This window comes from Ambystoma mexicanum, chromosome 7q (genome assembly GCF_040938575.1).
Source record: "Ambystoma mexicanum isolate Mex_15411 chromosome 7q, UKY_AmexF1_1, whole genome shotgun sequence".
NCBI classification, from domain to species: domain Eukaryota; kingdom Metazoa; phylum Chordata; class Amphibia; order Caudata; family Ambystomatidae; genus Ambystoma; species Ambystoma mexicanum.
The window spans coordinates 288,147,949-288,172,092 of record NC_090941.1 but is presented as its reverse complement, the minus strand read 5'-3'; positions in this window follow the sequence as shown (position 1 = coordinate 288,172,092).

Genomic DNA, 24,144 nt, shown 5'->3' with positions numbered 1-24,144 from the left:
AGTGTTCTTAGAACACATTCAACTTGACAGCGAACAATACGGACAGCGTCCACAAGACACCCCCATTTTGTTTATTTGCGAACATTTCAGGACACCGCGAGTGTTCTTATAACACATTCAATTTGCCAGCGAACAATACGGACAGCGTCCTCAGAACACCCCCATTTTGTTAATTTTCGATCATTTCAGGACCCCGCAAGTGTTCTTAGCACACATTCAACTTGCCGGTGAATAATACGGACAGCGTCCTCAGGACACCCCCATTTTGTTTATTTGCGAACATTTCAGGACACCGCAAGTGTTCTTAGAATACATTCAACTTGCCAGAGAACAATACGGAGAGCGTCCTCAGGACACCCCCATTTTATTTATTTGCGAACATTTCAGGACACCGCAAGTGTTCTTAGAACACATTCAACTTGCCAGAGAACAATACGGACAGCGTCCTCAGGACACCCCCATTTTGTTTATTTGCGAACATTTCAGGACACGGCGAGTGTTCTTAGAACACATTCAACTTGCCAGCGAACAATACAGACAGCGCCCTCAAGACACCCCCATTTTGTTTATTTACGAACATTTCAGGACACGGCGAGTGTTTTCAGAACACCCCCATTTTGTTAATTTACGAACATTTCAGGACACCGCGAGTGTTCTTAGAACACATTCAACTTGCCAGCGAACAATACGGACAACGTCGTCAGGACACCCCCATTTTGTTAATTTATGAACATTTCAGGACTCGGCGAGTGTTTTCAGAACACCCCCATTTTGTTAATTTACGAACATTTCAGGACACCGCGAGTGTTCTTAGAACACATTCAACTTGCCAGCGAATAATACGGACAGCGTCCTCAGGACACCCCCATTTTGTTTATTTGCAAACATTTCAGGGCACCGCGAGTGTTCTTAGAACACATTCAACTTGCCAGAGAACAATACGGACAGCGTCCTCAGGACACCCCCATTTTCTTAATTTACGAACATTTTAGGACACCGCGAGTGTTCTTAGTACACATTCAACTTGCCAGCCAATAATACGGACAGCGTCCAAAGGACACCCCCATTTTGTTTATTTGCGAACATTTCAGGAGACGGCGAGTGTTCTTAGAACACATTCAACTTGTCAGCGAACAATACGGACAGCGTCCTCAGAACACCCCCATTTTGTTTATTAACGAACATTTCAGGACACCGCAAGTGTTTTCAGAAAACATTCAACTTGCCAGCGAACAATACGGACAACGTCGTCAGGACACCCCCATTTTGTTAATTTACGAACATTTCAGGACACCGCAAGTGTTCTTAGAACACATTCAACTTGCCAGTGAATAATACGGACAGGGTCCTCAGGACACCCCCATTTTGTTTATTTGCGAACATTTCAGGACACCACGAGTGTTCTTAGAACACATTCAACTTGCCAGCGAATAATATGGACAGGGTCCTCAGGACACCCCCATTTTGTTTATTTGCGAATATTTCAGGACACCGCAAGTGTTCTTAGAACACATTCAACTTGCCAGCGAACAATACGGACAGCGTCCTCAGAACACCCCCATTTCGTTTATTTGCAAACATTTCAGGGCACCGCGAGTGTTCTTAGAACACATTCAACTTGCCAGAGAACAATACGTACAGCGTCCTCAGGACACCCCCATTTTCTTAATTTACGAACATTTTAGGACACCGCGAGTGTTCTTAGAACACATTCAACTCTACAGAGAACAATACGGACAGCGTCCTCAGGACACCCCCATTTTGTTTATTTGCGAACATTTCAGGAGACGGCGAGTGTTCTTAGAACACATTCAACTTGCCAGCGAACAATACGGACAGCGTCCTCAGAACACCCCCATTTTGTTTATTAACGAACATTTCAGGACACCGCAAGTGTTTTCAGAAAACATTCAACTTGCCAGCGAACAATACGGACAACGTCGTCAGGACACCCCCATTTTGTTAATTTACGAACATTTCAGGACACCGCAAGTGTTCTTAGAACACATTCAACTTGCCAGTGAATAATACGGACAGGGTCCTCAGGACACCCCCATTTTGTTTATTTGCGAACATTTCAGGACACCACGAGTGTTCTTAGAACACATTCAACTTGCCAGCGAATAATATGGACAGGGTCCTCAGGACACCCCCATTTTGTTTATTTGCGAATATTTCAGGACACCGCAAGTGTTCTTAGAACACATTCAACTTGCCAGCGAACAATACGGACAGCGTCCTCAGAACACCCCCATTTCGTTTATTTACGAACATTTCAGGACACGGCGAGTGTTTTCAGAACACCCCCATTTTGTTAATTTACGAACATTTCAGGACACCGCGAGTGTTCTTAGAACACATTCAACGTGCCAGCGAACAATACGGACAACGTCGTTAGGACACCCCCATTTTGTTAATTTATTAACATTTCAGGACACGGCGAGTGTTCTCAGAACACCCCCATTTTGTTAATTTACGAACATTTCAGGACACCGCGAGTGTTCTTAGAACACATTTAACTTGCCAGCGAACAATACGGACAACGTCGTCAGGACACCCCCATTTTGTTAATTTATGAACATTTCAGGCCTCGGCGAGTGTTCTCAGAACACCCCCATTTTGTTAATTTACGAACATTTCAGGACACCGCAAGTGTTCTTAGAACACATTCAACTTGCCAGTGAATAATACGGACAGCGTCCTCAGGACACCCCCATTTTGTTTATTTGCGAACATTTCAGGACACCGCGAGTGTTCTTAGAACACATTCAACTTGCCAGAGAACAATACGGACAGCGTCCTCAGGACACCCCCATTTTGTTTATTTGCGAACATTTCAGGACACGGCGAGTGTTCTTAGAACACATTCAACTTGCCAGCGAAAAATACGGACAGCGTCCTCAAGACACCCCCATTTTGTTTATTTGCAAACATTTCAGGACACTGCGAGTGTTCTTAGAACACATTCAACTTGCCAGCGAACAATACGGACAGCGTCCTCAGAACACCCCCATTTTTTTTATTTACGAACATTTCAGGACACGGCGAGTGTTCGCAGAACACCCCCATTTTGTTAATTTACAAACATTTCAGGACACCGCGAGTGTTGTTAGAACACATTCAACTTGCCAGCGAACAATACGGACAACGTTGTCAGGACACCCCCATTTTGTTAATTTATGAACATTTCAGGACACGGCGAGTGTTCTCAGAACACCCCCATTTTGTTTATTTGCGAACATTTCAGGACACCGCGAGTGTTCTTACAACACATTCAACTTGCCAGCGGACAATACGGACAATGTCGTTAGGACACCCCCATTTTGTTAATTTATTAACATTTCAGGGCACGGCGAGTGTTCTCAGAACACCCCCATTTTGTTAATTTACGAACATTTCAGGACACCGCGAGTGTTCTTAGAACACATTCAACTTGCCAGCGAATAATACGGACAGCGTCCTCAGGACACCCCCATTTTGTTTATTTGCAAACATTTCAGGGCACTGCGAGTGTTCTTAGAACACATTCAACTTGCCACAGAACAATACGGACAGCGTCCTCAGGACACCCCCATTTTGTTTATTTGCGAACATTTCAGGACACGGCGAGTGTTCTTAGAACACATTCAACTTGCCAGAGAACAATACGGACAGCGTCCACAAGACACCCCCATTTTGTTTATTTGCGAACATTTCAGGACACCGCGAGTGTTCTTAGAACACATTCAACTTGCCAGCAAACAATACGGACAGCGTCCTCAGAACACCCCCATTTTTTTTATTTGCGAACATTTCAGGACAACGCAAGTGTTTTCAGAACATATTCAACTTGCCAGCGAACAATACGGACAACGTCGTCAGGACACCCCCATTTTGTTAATTTATGAACATTTCAGAACACGGCGAGTGTTCTCAGAACACCCCCATTTTGTTAATTTACGAACATTTCAGGACACCGCGAGTGTTCTTAGAACACATTCAACTTGCCAGCCAATAATACGGACAGCGTCCCCAGGACACCCCCATTTTGTTTATTTGCGAACATTTCAGGACACCGCAAATGTTCTTAGAATACATTCAACTCTACAGAGAACAATACGGACAGCGTCCTCAGGACACCCCCATTTTGTTTATTTGCGAACATTTCAGGAGACGGCGAGTGTTCTTAGAACACATTCAATTTGCCAGCGAACAATACGGACAGCGTCCTCAGAACACCCCCATTTTGTTTATTAACGAACATTTCAGGACACCGCAAGTGTTTTCAGAAAACATTCAACTTGCCAGCGAACAATACGGACAACGTCGTCAGGACACCCCCATTTTGTTAATTTATGAACATTTCAGGACACGGCGAGTGTTCTCAGAACACCCCCATTTTGTTAATTTACGAACATTTCAGGACACCGCGAGTGTTCTTAGAACACATTCAACTTGCCAGTGAATAATACGGACAGGGTCCTCAGGACACCCCCATTTTGTTTATTTGCGAACATTTCAGGACACCGCGAGTGTTCTTAGAACACATTCAACTTGCCAGCGAATAATATGGACAGGGTCCTCAGGACACCCCCATTTTGTTTATTTGCGAACATTTCAGGACACCGCAAGTGTTCTTAGAACACATTCAACTTGCCAGCGAACAATACGGACAGCGTCCTCAGAACACCCTCATTTCGTTTATTTACGAACATTTCAGGACACGGCGAGTGTTCTCAGAACACCCCCATTTTGTTAATTTACGAACATTTCAGGACACCGCGAGTGTTCTTAGAACACATTCAACTTGCCAGCAAACAATACGGACAACGTCGTTAGGACACCCCCATTTTGTTAATTTATTAACATTTCAGGACACGGCGAGTGTTCTTAGAACACATTCAACTTGCCAGCGAATAATACGGACAGCGTCCTCAGGACACCCCCATCTTGTTTATTTGCGAACATTTCAGGGCACCGCGAGTGTTCTTAGAACACATTCAACTTGCCAGCGAACAATACGGACAGCGTCCACAAGACACCCCCATTTTGTTTATTTGCGAACATTTCAGGACACTGCGAGTGTTCTTAGAACACATTCAACTTGCCAGCGAACAATACGGACAGCGTCCTCAGAACACCCCCATTTTTTTTATTTGCGAACATTTCAGGACACCGCAAGTGTTTTCAGAACACATTCAACTTGCCAGAGAACAATACGGACAGCGTCCTCAGGACACCCCCATTTTGTTTATTTGCGAACATTTCAGGACACGGCGAGTGTTCTTAGAACACATTCAACTTGCCAGCGAACAATACGGACAGCGTCCACAAGACACCCCCATTTTGTTTATTTGCGAACATTTCAGGACACTGCGAGTGTTCTTAGAACACATTCAACTTGCCAGCGAACAATACGGACAACGTCGTTAGGACACCCCCATTTTGTTAATTTATTAACATTTCAGGACACGGCGAGTGTTCTTAGAACACATTCAACTTGCCAGCGAATAATACGGACAGCGTCCTCAGGACACCCCCATCTTGTTTATTTGCGAACATTTCAGGGCACCGCGAGTGTTCTTAGAACACATTCAACTTGCCAGAGAACAATACGGACAGCGTCCTCAGGACACCCCCATTTTGTTTATTTGCGAACATTTCAGGACACGGCGAGTGTTCTTAGAACACATTCAACTTGCCAGCGAACAATACGGACAGCGTCCACAAGACACCGCCATTTTGTTTATTTGCGAACATTTCAGGACACTGCGAGTGTTCTTAGAACACATTCAACTTGCCAGCGAACAATACGGACAACGTCATCAGGACACCCCCATTTTGTTAATTTATGAACATTTCAGAACACGCCGAGTGTTCTCAGAACACCCCCATTTTGTTAATTTACGAACATTTCAGGACACCGCGAGTGTTCTTAGAACACATTCAACTTGCCAGCGAACAATACGAACAGCGTCCTCAGGACACACCCATTTTCTTAATTTACGAACATTTCAGGACACCGCAAGTGTTCTTAGAACACATTGAACTTGCCAGCCAATAATACGGACAGCGTCCTCAGGACACCCCCATTTTGTTTATTTGCGAACATTTCAGGACACCGCGAGTGATCTTAGAACACAATCAACTCTCCAGAGAACAATACGGACAGCGTCCTCAGGACACCCCCATTTTGTTTATTTGCGAACATTTCAGGACACCACGAGTGTTCTTAGAACACATTCAACTTGCCAGTGAATAATACGGACAGGGTCCTCAGGACACCCCCATTTTGTTTATTTGCTAACATTTCAGGACACCGTGAGTGTTCTTAGAACACATTCAACTTGCCAGAGAATAATATGGACAGGGTCCTCAGGACACCCCCATTTTGTTTATTTGCGAACATTTCAGGACACCGCAAGTGTTCTTAGAACACATTCAACTTGCCAGCGAACAATACGGACAGCGTCCTCGGAACACCCCCATTTCGTTTATTTACGAACATTTCAGGACACGGTGAGTGTTCTCAGAACACCCCCATTTTGTTAATTTACGAACATTTCAGGACACCACGAGTGTTCTTAGAACACATTCAACTTGCCAGCGAACAATACGGACAACGTCGTTAGGACACCCCCATTTTGTTAATTTATTAACATTTCAGGACACGGCGAGTGTTCTCAGAACACCCCCATTTTGTTAATTTACGAACATTTAAGGACACCGCGAGTGTTCTTAGAACACATTCAACTTGCCAGCGATTAATACGGACAGCGTCCTCAGGGCACCCCCATCTTGTTTATTTGCGAACATTTCAGGGCACCGCGAGTGTTCTTAGAACACATTCAACTTGCCAGAGAACAATACGGACAGCCTCCTCAGGACACCACCATTTTGTTTATTTGCGAACATTTCAGGACACGGCGAGTGTTCTTAGAACACATTCAACTTGCCAGCGAACAATACGGACAGCGTCCACAAGACAGCCCCATTTTGTTTATTTGCGAACATTTCAGGACACCGCGAGTGTTCTTAGAACACATTCAACTTGCCAGCGAACAATACGGACAGCGTCCTCAGAACACCCCCATTTCGTTTATTTATGAACATTTCAGGACACGGCGAGTGTTCTCAGAACACCCCCATTTTGTTAATTTACAAACATTTCAGGACACCGCGAGTGTTCTTAGAACACATTCAACTTGCCAGCGGACAATACAGACAACGTCGTTAGGACACCACCATTTTGTTAATTTATTAACATTTCAGGACACAGCGAGTGTTCTCAGAACACCCCCATTTTGTTAATTTACGAACATTTCAGGACACCGCGAGTGTTCTTAGAACACATTCAACTTGCCAGCGAATAATACGGACAGCGTCCTCAGGACACCCCCATTTTGTTTATTTGCAAACATTTCAGGGCACCGCGAGTGTTCTTAGAACACATTCAACTTGCCAGAGAACAATACGGACAGCGTCCTCAGGACACCCCCATTTTCTTAATTTACGAACATTTTAGGACACCGCGAGTGTTCTTAGAACACATTCAACTTGCCAGCCAATAATACGGACAGCGTCCCAAGGACACCCCCATTTTGTTTATTTGCGAACATTTCAGGACACCGCGAGTGTTCTTAGAACACATTCAACTCTACAGAGAACAATACGGACAGCGTCCTCAGGACACCCCCATTTTGTTTATTTGCGAACATTTCAGGAGACGGCGAGTGTTCTTAGAACACATTCAACTTGCCAGCGAACAATACGGACAGCGTCCTCAGAACACCCCCATTTTGTTTATTAACGAACATTTCAGGACACCGCAAGTGTTTTCAGAAAACATTCAACTTGCCAGTGAATAATACGGACAGGGTCCTCAGGACACCCCCATTTTGTTTATTTGCCAACATTTCAGGACACCACGAGTGTTCTTAGAACACATTCAACTTGCCAGCGAATAATATGGACAGGGTCCTCAGGACACCCCCATTTTGTTTATTTGCGAATATTTCAGGACACCGCAAGTGTTCTTAGAACACATTCAACTTGCCAGCGAACAATACGGACAGCGTCCTCAGAACACCCCCATTTCGTTTATTTACGAACATTTCAGGACACGGCGAGTGTTTTCAGAACACCCCCATTTTGTTAATTTACGAACATTTCAGGACACCGCGAGTGTTCTTAGAACACATTCAACGTGCCAGCGAACAATACGGACAACGTCGTTAGGACACCCCCATTTTGTTAATTTATTAACATTTCAGGACACGGCGAGTGTTCTCAGAACACCCCCATTTTGTTAATTTACGAACATTTCAGGACACCGCGAGTGTTCTTAGAACACATTTAACTTGCCAGCGAACAATACGGACAACGTCGTCAGAACACCCCCATTTTGTTAATTTATGAACATTTCAGACCTCGGCAAGTGTTCTCAGAACACCCCCATTTTGTTAATTTACGAACATTTCAGGACACCGCAAGTGTTCTTAGAACACATTCAACTTGCCAGTGAATAATACGGACAGCGTCCTCAGGACACCCCCATTTTGTTTATTTGCGAACATTTCAGGACACTGCGAGTGTTCTTAGAACACATTCAACTTGCCAGAGAACAATACGGACAGCGTCCTCAGGACACCCCCATTTTGTTTATTTGCGAACATTTCAGGACACGGCGAGTGTTCTTAGAACACATTCAACTTGCCAGCGAAAAATACGGACAGCGTCCTCACGACACCCCCATTTTGTTTATTTGCAAACATTTCAGGACACTGCGAGTGTTCTTAGAACACATTCAACTTGCCAGCGAACAATACGGACAGCGTCCTCAGAACACCCCCATTTTTTTTATTTACGAACATTTCAGGACACGGCGAGTGTTCGCAGAACACCCCCATTTTGTTAATTTACAAACATTTCAGGACACCGCGAGTGTTGTTAGAACACATTCAACTTGCCAGCGAACAATACGGACAACGTTGTCAGGACACCCCCATTTTGTTAATTTATGAACATTTCAGGACACGGCGAGTGTTCTCAGAACACCCCCATTTTGTTTATTTGCGAACATTTCAGGACACCGCGAGTGTTCTTAGAACACATTCAACTTGCCAGCGGACAATACGGACAATGTCGTTAGGACACCCCCATTTTGTTAATTTATTAACATTTCAGGGCACTGCGAGTGTTCTTAGAACACATTCAACTTGCCACAGAACAATACGGACAGCGTCCTCAGGACACCCCCATTTTGTTTATTTGCGAACATTTCAGGACACGGCGAGTGTTCTTAGAACACATTCAACTTGCCAGAGAACAATACGGACAGCGTCCTCAGGACACCCCCATTTTCTTAATTTACGAACATTTTAGGACACCGCGAGTGTTCTTAGAACACATTCAACTTGCCAGCCAATAATACGGACAGCGTCCCAAGGACACCCCCATTTTGTTTATTTGCGAACATTTCAGGACACCGTGAGTGTTCTTAGAACACATTCAACTCTACAGAGAACAATACGGACAGCGTCCTCAGGACACCCCCATTTTGTTTATTTGCGAACATTTCAGGAGACGGCGAGTGTTCTTAGAACACATTCAACTTGCCAGCGAACAATACGGACAGCGTCCTCAGAACACCCCCATTTTGTTTATTAACAAACATTTCAGGACACCGCAAGTGTTTTCAGAAAACATTCAACTTGCCAGTGAATAATACGGACAGGGTCCTCAGGACACCCCCATTTTGTTTATTTGCGAACATTTCAGGACACCACGAGTGTTCTTAGAACACATTCAACTTGCCAGCGAATAATATGGACAGGGTCCTCAGGACACCCCCATTTTGTTTATTTGCGAATATTTCAGGACACCGCAAGTGTTCTTAGAACACATTCAACTTGCCAGCGAACAATACGGACAGCGTCCTCAGAACACCCCCATTTCGTTTATTTACGAACATTTCAGGACACGGCGAGTGTTTTCAGAACACCCCCATTTTGTTAATTTACGAACATTTCAGGACACCGCGAGTGTTCTTAGAACACATTCAACGTGCCAGCGAACAATACGGACAACGTCGTTAGGACACCCCCATTTTGTTAATTTATTAACATTTCAGGACACGGCGAGTGTTCTCAGAACACCCCCATTTTGTTAATTTACGAACATTTCAGGACACCGCGAGTGTTCTTAGAACACATTTAACTTGCCAGCGAACAATACGGACAACGTCGTCAGAACACCCCCATTTTGTTAATTTATGAACATTTCAGGCCTCGGCAAGTGTTCTCAGAACACCCCCATTTTGTTAATTTACGAACATTTCAGGACACCGCAAGTGTTCTTAGAACACATTCAACTTGCCAGTGAATAATACGGACAGCGTCCTCAGGACACCCCCATTTTGTTTATTTGCGAACATTTCAGGACACTGCGAGTGTTCTTAGAACACATTCAACTTGCCAGAGAACAATACGGACAGCGTCCTCAGGACACCCCCATTTTGTTTATTTGCGAACATTTCAGGACACGGCGAGTGTTCTTAGAACACATTCAACTTGCCAGCGAAAAATACGGACAGCGTCCTCACGACACCCCCATTTTGTTTATTTGCAAACATTTCAGGACACTGCGAGTGTTATTAGAACACATTCAACTTGCCAGCGAACAATACGGACAGCGTCCTCAGAACACCCCCATTTTTTTTATTTACGAACATTTCAGGACACGGCGAGTGTTCGCAGAACACCCCCATTTTGTTAATTTACAAACATTTCAGGACACCGCGAGTGTTGTTAGAACACATTCAACTTGCCAGCGAACAATACGGACAACGTTGTCAGGACACCCCCATTTTGTTAATTTATGAACATTTCAGGACACGGCGAGTGTTCTCAGAACACCCCCATTTTGTTTATTTGCGAACATTTCAGGACACCGCGAGTGTTCTTAGAACACATTCAACTTGCCAGCGGACAATACGGACAATGTCGTTAGGACAACCCCATTTTGTTAATTTATTAACATTTCAGGGCACGGCGAGTGTTCTCAGAACACCCCCATTTTGTTAATTTACGAACATTTCAGGACACCGCGAGTGTTCTTAGAACACATTCAACTTGCCAGCGAATAATACGGACAGCGTCCTCAGGACACCCCCATTTTGTTTATTTGCAAACATTTCAGGGCACTGCGAGTGTTCTTAGAACACATTCAACTTGCCACAGAACAATACGGACAGCGTCCTCAGGACACCCCCATTTTGTTTATTTGCGAACATTTCAGGACACGGCGAGTGTTCTTAGAACACATTCAACTTGCCAGAGAACAATACGGACAGCGTCCACAAGACACCCCCATTTTGTTTATTTGCGAACATTTCAGGACACCGCGAGTGTTCTTAGAACACATTCAACTTGCCAGCAAACAATACGGACAGCGTCCTCAGAACACCCCCATTTTTTTTATTTGCGAACATTTCAGGACAACGCAAGTGTTTTCAGAACATATTCAACTTGCCAGCGAACAATACGGACAACGTCGTCAGGACACCCCCATTTTGTTAATTTATGAACATTTCAGAACACGGCGAGTGTTCTCAGAACACCCCCATTTTGTTAATTTACGAACATTTCAGGACACCGCGAGTGTTCTTAGAACACATTCAACTTGCCAGGGAACAATACGGACAGCGTCCTCAGGACACCCCCATTTTCTTAATTTACGAACATTTTAGGACACCGCGAGTGTTCTTAGAACACATTCAACTTGCCAGCCAATAATACGGACAGCGTCCCCAGGACACCCCCATTTTTTTTATTTGCGAACATTTCAGGACACCGCGAATGTTCTTAGAATACATTCAACTCTACAGAGAACAATACGGACAGCGTCCTCAGGACACACCCATTTTGTTTATTTGCGAACATTTCAGGAGACGGCGAGTGTTCTCAGAACACCCCCATTTTGTTAATTTACGAACATTTCAGGACACCGCGAGTGTTCTTAGAACACATTCAACTTGCCAGTGAATAATACGGACAGGGTCCTCAGGACACCCCCATTTTGTTTATTTGCGAACATTTCAGGACACCGCGAGTGTTCTTAGAACACATTCAACTTGCCAGCGAATAATATGGACAGGGTCCTCAGGACACCCCCATTTTGTTTATTTGCGAACATTTCAGGACACCGCAAGTGTTCTTAGAACACATTCAACTTGCCAGCGAACAATACGGACAGCGTCCTCAGAACACCCTCATTTCGTTTATTTACGAACATTTCAGGACACGGCGAGTGTTCTCAGAACACCCCCATTTTGTTAATTTACGAACATTTCAGGACACCGCGAGTGTTCTTAGAACACATTCAACTTGCCAGTGAATAATACGGACAGGGTCCTCAGGACACCCCCATTTTGTTTATTTGCGAACATTTCAGGACACGGCGAGTGTTCTTAGAACACATTCAACTTGCCAGCGAACAATACGGACAGCGTCCACAAGACACCCCCATTTTGTTTATTTGCGAACATTTCAGGACACTGCGAGTGTTCTTAGAACACATTCAATTTGCCAGCGAACAATACGGACAGCGTCCTCAGAACACCCCCATTTTGTTTATTAACGAACATTTCAGGACACCGCAAGTGTTTTCAGAAAACATTCAACTTGCCAGCGAACAATACGGACAACGTCGTCAGGACACCCCCATTTTGTTAATTTATGAACATTTCAGGACACGGCGAGTGTTCTCAGAACACCCCCATTTTGTTAATTTACGAACATTTCAGGGCACCGCGAGTGTTCTTAGAACACATTCAACTTGCCAGAGAACAATACGGACAGCGTCCTCAGGACACCCCCATTTTGTTTATTTGCGAACATTTCAGGACACGGCGAGTGTTCTTAGAACACATTCAACTTGCCAGCGAACAATACGGACAGCGTCCACAAGACACCGCCATTTTGTTTATTTGCGAACATTTCAGGACACTGCGAGTGTTCTTAGAACACATTCAACTTGCCAGCGAACAATACGGACAACGTCATCAGGACACCCCCATTTTGTTAATTTATGAACATTTCAGAACACGCCGAGTGTTCTCAGAACACCCCCATTTTGTTAATTTACGAACATTTCAGGACACCGCGAGTGTTCTTAGAACACATTCAACTTGCCAGCGAACAATACGAACAGCGTCCTCAGGACACACCCATTTTCTTAATTTACGAACATTTCAGGACACCGCAAGTGTTCTTAGAACACATTGAACTTGCCAGCCAATAATACGGACAGCGTCCTCAGGACACCCCCATTTTGTTTATTTGCGAACATTTCAGGACACCGCGAGTGATCTTAGAACACAATCAACTCTCCAGAGAACAATACGGACAGCGTCCTCAGGACACCCCCATTTTGTTTATTTGCGAACATTTCAGGACACCACGAGTGTTCTTAGAACACATTCAACTTGCCAGTGAATAATACGGACAGGGTCCTCAGGACACCCCCATTTTGTTTATTTGCTAACATTTCAGGACACCGTGAGTGTTCTTAGAACACATTCAACTTGCCAGAGAATAATATGGACAGGGTCCTCAGGACACCCCCATTTTGTTTATTTGCGAACATTTCAGGACACCGCAAGTGTTCTTAGAACACATTCAACTTGCCAGCGAACAATACGGACAGCGTCCTCGGAACACCCCCATTTCGTTTATTTACGAACATTTCAGGACACGGTGAGTGTTCTCAGAACACCCCCATTTTGTTAATTTACGAACATTTCAGGACACCACGAGTGTTCTTAGAACACATTCAACTTGCCAGCGAACAATACGGACAACGTCGTTAGGACACCCCCATTTTGTTAATTTATTAACATTTCACTACACGGCGAGTGTTCTCAGAACACCCCCATTTTGTTAATTTACGAACATTTAAGGACACCGCGAGTGTTCTTAGAACACATTCAACTTGCCAGCGATTAATACGGACAGCGTCCTCAGGCCACCCCCATCTTGTTTATTTGCGAACATTTCAGGGCACCGCGAGTGTTCTTAGAACACATTCAACTTGCCAGAGAACAATACGGACAGCGTCCTCAGGACACCACCATTTTGTTTATTTGCGAACATTTCAGGACACGGCGAGTGTTCTTAGAACACATTCAACTTGCCAGCGAACAATACGGACAGCGTCCACAAGACAGCCCCATTTTGTTTATTTGCGAACATTTCAGGACACCGCGAGTGTTCTTAGAACACATTCAACTTGCCAGCGAACAATACGGACAGCGTCCTCAGAACACCCCCATTTCGTTTATTTATGAACATTTCAGGACACGGCGAGTGTTCTCAGAACACCCCCATTTTGTTAATTTACAAACATTTCAGGACACCGCGAGTGTTCTTAGAACACATTCAACTTGCCAGCGGACAATACAGACAACGTCGTTAGGACACCACCATTTTGTTAATTTATTAACATTTCAGGACACAGCGAGTGTTCTCAGAACACCCCCATTTTGTTAATTTACGAACATTTCAGGACACCGCGAGTGTTCTTAGAACACATTCAACTTGCCAGCGAATAATACGGACAGCGTCCTCAGGACACCCCCATTTTGTTTATTTGCAAACATTTCAGGGCACCGCGAGTGTTCTTAGAACACATTCAACTTGCCAGAGAACAATACGGACAGCGTCCTCAGGACACCCCCATTTTCTTAATTTACGAACATTTTAGGACACCGCGAGTGTTCTTAGAACACATTCAACTTGCCAGCCAATAATACGGACAGCGTCCCAAGGACACCCCCATTTTGTTTATTTGCGAACATTTCAGGACACCGCGAGTGTTCTTAGAACACATTCAACTCTACAGAGAACAATACGGACAGCGTCCTCAGGACACCCCCATTTTGTTTATTTGCGAACATTTCAGGAGACGGCGAGTGTTCTTAGAACACATTCAACTTGCCAGCGAACAATACGGACAGCGTCCTCAGAACACCCCCATTTTGTTTATTAACGAACATTTCAGGACACCGCAAGTGTTTTCAGAAAACATTCAACTTGCCAGTGAATAATACGGACAGGGTCCTCAGGACACCCCCATTTTGTTTATTTGCGAACATTTCAGGACACCACGAGTGTTCTTAGAACACATTCAACTTGCCAGCGAATAATATGGACAGGGTCCTCAGGACACCCCCATTTTGTTTATTTGCGAATATTTCAGGACACCGCAAGTGTTCTTAGAACACATTCAACTTGCCAGCGAACAATACGGACAGCGTCCTCAGAACACCCCCATTTCGTTTATTTACGAACATTTCAGGACACGGCGAGTGTTTTCAGAACACCCCCATTTTGTTAATTTACGAACATTTCAGGACACCGCGAGTGTTCTTAGAACACATTCAACGTGCCAGCGAACAATACGGACAACGTCGTTAGGACACCCCCATTTTGTTAATTTATTAACATTTCAGGACACGGCGAGTGTTCTCAGAACACCCCCATTTTGTTAATTTACGAACATTTCAGGACACCGCGAGTGTTCTTAGAACACATTTAACTTGCCAGCGAACAATACGGACAACGTCGTCAGAACACCCCCATTTTGTTAATTTATGAACATTTCAGGCCTCGGCGAGTGTTCTCAGAACACCCCCATTTTGTTAATTTACGAACATTTCAGGACACCGCAAGTGTTCTTAGAACACATTCAACTTGCCAGTGAATAATACGGACAGCGTCCTCAGGACACCCCCATTTTGTTTATTTGCGAACATTTCAGGACACTGCGAGTGTTCTTAGAACACATTCAACTTGCCAGAGAACAATACGGACAGCGTCCTCAGGACACCCCCATTTTGTTTATTTGCGAACATTTCAGGACACGGCGAGTGTTCTTAGAACACATTCAACTTGCCAGCGAAAAATACGGACAGCGTCCTCACGACACCCCCATTTTGTTTATTTGCAAACATTTCAGGACACTGCGAGTGTTCTTAGAACACATTCAACTTGCCAGCGAACAATACGGACAGCGTCCTCAGAACACCCCCATTTTTTTTATTTACGAACATTTCAGGACACGGCGAGTGTTCGCAGAACACCCCCATTTTGTTAATTTACAAACATTTCAGGACACCGCGAGTGTTGTTAGAACACATTCAACTTGCCAGCGAACAATACGGACAACGTTGTCAGGACACCCCCATTTTGTTAATTTATGAACATTTCAGGACACGGCGAGTGTTCTCAGAACACCCCCATTTTGTTTATTTGCGAACATTTCAGGACACCGCGAGTGTTCTTAGAACACATTCAACTTGCCAGCGGACAATACGGACAATGTCGTTAGGACACCCCCATTTTGTTAATTTATTAACATTTCAGGGCACGGCGAGTGTTCTCAGAACACCCCCATTTTGTTAATTTACGAACATTTCAGGACACCGCGAGTGTTCTTAGAACACATTCAACTTGCCAGCGAATAATACGGACAGCGTCCTCAGGACACCCCCATTTTGTTTATTTGCAAACATTTCAGGGCACTGCGAGTGTTCTTAGAACACATTCAACTTGCCACAGAACAATACGGACAGCGTCCTCAGGACACCCCCATTTTGTTTATTTGCGAACATTTCAGGACACCGCGAGTGTTCTTAGAACACATTCAACTTGCCAGCAAACAATACGGACAGCGTCCTCAGAACACCCCCATTTTTTTTATTTGCGAACTTTTCAGGACAACGCAAGTGTTTTCAGAACATATTCAACTTGCCAGCGAACAATACGGACAACGTCGTCAGGACACCCCCATTTTGTTAATTTATGAACATTTCAGAACACGGCGAGTGTTCTCAGAACACCCCCATTTTGTTAATTTACGAACATTTCAGGACACCGCGAGTGTTCTTAGAACACATTCAACTTGCCAGGGAACAATACGGACAGCGTCCTCAGGACACCCTCATTTTCTTAATTTACGAACATTTTAGGACACCGCGAGTGTTCTTAGAACACATTCAACTTGCCAGCCAATAATACGGACAGCGTCCCCAGGACACCCCCATTTTGTTTATTTGCGAACATTTCAGGACACCGCGAATGTTCTTAGAATACATTCAACTCTACAGAGAACAATACGGACAGCGTCCTCAGGACACACCCATTTTGTTTATTTGCGAACATTTCAGGAGACGGCGAGTGTTCTCAGAACACCCCCATTTTGTTAATTTACGAACATTTCAGGACACCGCGAGTGTTCTTAGAACACATTCAACTTGCCAGTGAATAATACGGACAGGGTCCTCAGGACACCCCCATTTTGTTTATTTGCGAACATTTCAGGACACCGCGAGTGTTCTTAGAACACATTCAACTTGCCAGCGAATAATATGGACAGGGTCCTCAGGACACCCCCATTTTGTTTATTTGCGAACATTTCAGGACACCGCAAGTGTTCTTAGAACACATTCAACTTGCCAGCGAACAATACGGACAGCGTCCTCAGAACACCCTCATTTCGTTTATTTACGAACATTTCAGGACACGGCGAGTGTTCTCAGAACACCCCCATTTTGTTAATTTACGAACATTTCAGGACACCGCGAGTGTTCTTAGAACACATTCAACTTGCCAGTGAATAATACGGACAGGGTCCTCAGGACACCCCCATTTTGTTTATTTGCGAACATTTCAGGACACGGCGAGTGTTCTTAGAACACATTCAACTTGCCAGCGAACAATACGGACAGCGTCCACAAGACACCCCCATTTTGTTTATTTGCGAACATTTCAGGACACTGCGAGTGTTCTTAGAACACATTCAATTTGCCAGCGAACAATACGGACAGCGTCCTCAGAACACCCCCATTTTGTTTATTAACGAACATTTCAGGACACCGCAAGTGTTTTCAGAAAACATTCAACTTGCCAGCGAACAATACGGACAACGTCGTCAGGACACCCCCATTTTGTTAATTTATGAACATTTCAGGACACGGCGAGTGTTCTCAGAACACCCCCATTTTGTTAATTTACGAACATTTCAGGACACCGCGAGTGTTCTTAGAACACATTCAACTTGCCAGTGAATAATACGGACAGGGTCCTCAGGACACCCCCATTTTGTTTATTTGCGAACATTTCAGGACACCGCAAGTGTTCTTAGAACACATTCAACTTGCCAGCGAACAATACGGACAGCGTCCTCAGAACACCCTCATTTCGTTTATTTACGAACATTTCAGGACACGGCGAGTGTTCTCAGAACACCCCCATTTTGTTAATTTACGAACATTTCAGGACATCGCGAGTGTTCTTAGAACACATTCAACTTGCCAGCGAACAATACGGACAACGTCGTTAGGACACCCCCATTTTGTTAATTTATTAACATTTCAGGACACGGCGAGTGTTCTTAGAACACATTCAACTTGCCAGCGAATAATACGGACAGCGTCCTCAGGACACCCCCATCTTGTTTATTTGCGAACATTTCAGGGCACCGCGAGTGTTCTTAGAACACATTCAACTTGCCAGAGAACAATACGGACAGCATCCTCAGGACACCCCCATTTTGTTTATTTGCGAACATTTCAGGACACGGCGAGTGTTCTTAGAACACATTCAACTTGCCAGCGAACAATACGGACAGCGTCCACAAGACACCCCCATTTTGTTTATTTGCGAACATTTCAGGACACTGCGAGTGTTCTTAGAACACATTCAACTTGCCAGCGAACAATACGGACAGCGTCCTCAGAACACCCCCATTTTTTTTATTTGCGAACATTTCAGGACACCGCAAGTGTTTTCAGAACACATTCAACTTGCCAGCGAACAATACGGACAACGTCATCAGGACACCCCCATTTTGTTAATTTATGAACATTTCAGAACACGCCGAGTGTTCTCAGAACACCCCCATTTTGTTAATTTACGAACATTTCAGGACACCGCGAGTGTTCTTAGAACACATTCAACTTGCCAGCGAACAATACGAACAGCGTCCTCAGGACACCCCCATTTTCTTAATTTACGAACATTTCAGGACACCGCGAGTGTTCTTAGAACACATTGAACTTGCCAGCCAATAATACGGACAGCGTCCTCAGGACACCCCCATTTTGTTTATTTGCGAACATTTCAGGACACCGCGAGTGATCTTAGAACACAATCAACTCTCCAGAGAACAATACGGACAGCGTCCTCAGGACACCCCCATTTTGTTTATTTGCGAACATTTCAGGACACCGCGAGTGTTCTTAGAACACATTTAACTTGCCAGTGAATAATACGGACAGGGTCCTCAGGACACCCCCATTTTGTTTATTTGCTAACATTTCAGGACACCGTGAGTGTTCTTAGAACACATTCAACTTGCCAGAGAATAATATGGACAGGGTCCTCAGGACACCCCCATTTTGTTTATTTGCGAACATTTCAGGACACCGCAAGTGTTCTTAGAACACATTCAACTTGCCAGCGAACAATACGGACAGCGTCCTCGGAACACCCCCATTTCGTTTATTTACGAACATTTCAGGACACGGTGAGTGTTCTCAGAACACCCCCATTTTGTTAATTTACGAACATTTCAGGACACCGCGAGTGTTCTTAGAACACATTCAACTTGCCAGCGAACAATACGGACAACGTCGTTAGGGCACCCCCATTTTGTTAATTTATTAACATTTCAGGACACGGCGAGTGTTCTCAGAACACCCCCATTTTGTTAATTTACGAACATTTAAGGACACCGCGAGTGTTCTTAGAACACATTCAACTTGCCAGCGATTAATACGGACAGCGTCCTCAGGGCACCCCCATCTTGTTTATTTGCGAACATTTCAGGACACGGCGAGTGTTCTTAGAACACATTCAACTTGCCAGCGAACAATACGGACAGCGTCCTCAGGACACCACCATTTTGTTTATTTGCGAACATTTCAGGACACGGCGAGTGTTCTTAGAACACATTCAACTTGCCAGCGAACAATACGGACAACTTCATCAGGACACCCCCATTTTGTTAATTTATGAACATTTCAGAACACGCCGAGTGTTCTCAGAACACACCCATTTTGTTAATTTACGAACATTTCAGGACACCGCGAGTGTTCTTAGAACACATTCAACTTGCCAGCGAACAATACGAACAGCGTCCTCAGGACACCCCCATTTTCTTAATTTACGAACATTTCAGGACACCGCGAGTGTTCTTAGAACACATTGAACTTGCCAGCCAATAATACGGACAGTGTCCTCAGGACACCCCCATTTTGTTTATTTGCGAACATTTCAGGACACCGCGAGTGATCTTAGAACACAATCAACTCTCCAGAGAACAATACGGACAGCGTCCTCAGGACACCCCCATTTTGTTTATTTGCGAACATTTCAGGACACCGCGAGTGTTCTTAGAACACATTCAACTTGCCAGTGAATAATACGGACAGGGTCCTCAGGACACCCCCATTTTGTTTATTTGCTAACATTTCAGGACACCGTGAGTGTTCTTAGAACACATTCAACTTGCCAGAGAATAATATGGACAGGGTCCTCAGGACACCCCCATTTTGTTTATTTGCGAACATTTCAGGACACCGCAAGTGTTCTTAGAGCACATTCAACTTGCCAGCGAACAATACGGACAGCGTCCTCGGAACACCCCTATTTCGTTTATTTACGAACATTTCAGGACACGGTGAGTGTTCTCAGAACACCCCCATTTTGTTAATTTACGAACATTTCAGGACACCGCGAGTGTTCTTAGAACACATTCAACTTGCCAGCGAACAATACGGACAACTTCGTTAGGACACCCCCATTTTGTTAATTTATTAACATTTCAGGACACGGCGAGTGTTCTCAGAACACCCCCATTTTGTTAATTTACGAACATTTAAGGACACCGCGAGTGTTCTTAGAACACATTCAACTTGCCAGCGATTAATACGGACAGCGTCCTCAGGGCACCCACATCTTGTTTATTTGCGAACATTTCAGGGCACCACGAGTGTTCTTAGAACACATTCAACTTGCCAGAGAACAATACGGACAGCGTCCTCAGGACACCACCATTTTGTTTATTTGCGAACATTTCAGGACACGGCGAGTGTTCTTAGAACACATTCAACTTGCCAGCGAACAATACGGACAGCGTCCACAAGACAGCCCCATTTTGTTTATTTGCGAACATTTCAGGACACCGCAAGTGTTCTTAGAACACATTCAACTTGCCAGCGAACAATACGGACAGCGCCCTCAGAACACTCCCAGTTTTTTGATTTGCGAACATTTCAGGACACCGCAAGTGTTTTCAGAACACATTCAACTTGCCAGCGAACAATACGGACAACGTCGTCAGGACACCCCCATTTTGTTAATTTATGAACATTTCAGAACACGGCGAGTGTTCTCAGAACACCCCCATTTTGTTAATTTACGAACATTTCAGGACACCGCGAGTGTTCTTAGAGCACATTCAACTTGCCAGCGAACAATACGGACAGCGTCCTCAAGACACCCCCATTTTCTTAATTTACGAACATTTCAGGACACCGCGAGTGATCTTAGAACACATTCAACTCTCCAGAGAACAATACGGACAGCGTCCTCAGGACACCCCCATTTTGTTTATTTGCGAACATTTCAGGACACGGCGAGTGTTCTTAGAACACATTCAACTTGCCAGCGAACAATACGGACAGCGTCCTCAGAACACCCCCATTTTGTTTATTTACGAACATTCCAGGACACCGCGAGTGTTTTCAGAACACATTCAACTTGCCAGCGAACAATACGGACAACGTCGGCAGGACACCCCCATTTTGTTAATTTATGAACATTTCAGGACACGGCGAGTGTTCTCAGAACACCCCCATTTTGTTCATTTACGAACATTTCAGGACACCGCGAGTGTTCTTAGAACACATTCAACTTGCCAGTGAATAATACGGACAGCGTCCTCAGGACACCCCCATTGTGTTTATTTACGAACATTTCAGGACACCGCGAGTGTTCTTAGAACACATTCAACTTGCCAGAGAAAAATACGGACAGCGTCCTCAGGACACCCCCATTTTGTTTATTTGCGAACATTTCAGGACACGGCGAGTGTTCTTAGAACACATTCAACTTGCCAGAGAACAATACGGACAGCGTCCTCAGGACACCCCCATTTTGTTTATTTGCGAACATTTCAGGACACGGCGAGTGTTCTTAGAACACATTCAACTTGCCAGCGAACAATACGGACAGCGTCCACAAGACACCCCCATTTTGTTTATTTGCGAACATTTCAGGACACCGCGAGTGTTCTTAGAACACATTCAACTTGCTAGCGAACAATACGGACAGCGTCCTCAGAACACCCCCATTTTTTTTATTTGCGAACATTTCAGGACACCGCAAGTGTTTTCAGAACACATTCAACTTGCCAGCGAACAATACGGACAACGTCATCAGGACACCCCCATTTTGTTAATTTATGAACATTTCAGAACACGCCGAGTGTTCTCAGAACACCCCCATTTTGTTAATTTACGAACATTTCAGGACACCGCGAGTGTTCTTAGAACACATTCAACTTGCCAGCGAACAATACGGACAGCGTCCTCAGGACACCCCCATTTTCTTAATTTACGAACATTTCAGGACACCGCGAGTGTTCTTAGAACACATTCAACTTGCCAGCCAATAATACGGACAGCGTCCTCAGGACACCCCCATTTTGTTTATTTGCGAACATTTCAGGACACCGCGAGTGATCTTAGAACACAATCAACTCTCCAGAGAACAATACGGACAGCGTCCTCAGGACACCCCCATTTTGTTTATTTGCGAACATTTCAGGACACCGCGAGTGTTCTTAGAACACATTCAACTTGCCAGTGAATAATACGGACAGGGTCCTCAGGACACCCCCATTTTGTTTATTTGCGAACATTTCAGGACACCGCAAGTGTTCTTAGAACACATTCAACTTGCCAGAGAATAATATGGACAGGGTCCTCAGGACACCCCCATTTTGTTTATTTGCGAACATTTCAGGACACCGCAAGTGTTCTTAGAACACATTCAACTTGCCAGCGAACAATACGGACAGCGTCCTCGGAACACCCCCATTTCGTTTATTTACGAACATTTCAGGACACGGTGAGTGTTCTCAGAACACCCCCATTTTGTTAATTTACGAACATTTCAGGACACCGCGAGTGTTCTTAGAACACATTCAACTTGCCAGCGAACAATACAGACAACGTCGTTAGGACACCCCCATTTTGTTAATTTATTAACATTTCAGGACACGGCGAGTGTTCTCAGAACACCCCCATTTTGTTAATTTACGAACATTTAAGGACACCGCGAGTGTTCTTAGAACACATTCAACTTGCCAGCGATTAATACGGACAGCGTCCTCAGGGCACCCCCATCTTGTTTATTTGCGAACATTTCAGGGCACCGCGAGTGTTCTTAGAACACATTCAACTTGCCAGAGAACAATACGGACAGCGTCCTCAGGACACCACCATTTTGTTTATTTGCGAACATTTCAGGACACGGCGAGTGTTCTTAGAACACATTCAACTTGCCAGAGAAAAATACGGACAGCGTCCTCAGGACACCCCCATTTTGTTTATTTGCGAACATTTCAGGACACTGCGAGTGTTCTTAGAACACATTCAACTTGCCAGCGAATAATACGGACAGCGTCCTCAGAACACCCCCATTTTGTTTATTTACGAACATTCCAGGACACCGCGAGTGTTTTCAGAACACATTCAACTTGCCAGCGAACAATACGGACAACGTCGGCAGGACACCCCCATTTTGTTAATTTATGAACATTTCAGGACACGGCGAGTGTTCTCAGAACACCCCCATTTTGTTAATTTACGAACATTTCAGGACACCGCGAGTGTTCTTAGAACACATTCAACTTGCCAGTGAATAATACGGACAGCGTCCTCAGGACACCCCCATTGTGTTTATTTGCGAACATTTCAGGACACCGCGAGTGTTCTTAGAACACATTCAACTTGCCAGAGAAAAATACGGACAGTGTCCTCAGGACACCCCCATTTTGTTTATTTGCAAATATTTCAGGACACGGCGAGTGTTCTTA